This window comes from Penaeus monodon, chromosome 20 (genome assembly GCF_015228065.2).
Source record: "Penaeus monodon isolate SGIC_2016 chromosome 20, NSTDA_Pmon_1, whole genome shotgun sequence".
Taxonomy (NCBI): Eukaryota; Metazoa; Arthropoda; class Malacostraca; order Decapoda; family Penaeidae; genus Penaeus; species Penaeus monodon.
The window spans coordinates 11981806-11982155 of record NC_051405.1 but is presented as its reverse complement, the minus strand read 5'-3'; positions in this window follow the sequence as shown (position 1 = coordinate 11982155).

Genomic DNA, 350 nt, shown 5'->3' with positions numbered 1-350 from the left:
GTCTATCACTGATAAACTAATGAAAATAATTGATAATAATTATGAAATAATAATGAAAATAAAATCAAAACTTTAAATAAGATGACAATAAAAAAAAAAGGGTGATTTTAAATATTTTTAAATAATAAAAATGAAATAATAAAAAGTCTTCTGAAAATATTTAATGATAATGGTATTAATGATAATAAAAAAAAAGAAATAAAAATGCTAAAAATGATAATGAAAAATGATAATATAAGATGCGTGATAAATGAAAAATGAAATAGTTTAAATGATAATGACTTTAGTATGTAAATATAGTAAAAAATAATGATTATTGTAATTTGGTTAAATGATGATGAAAACCGATG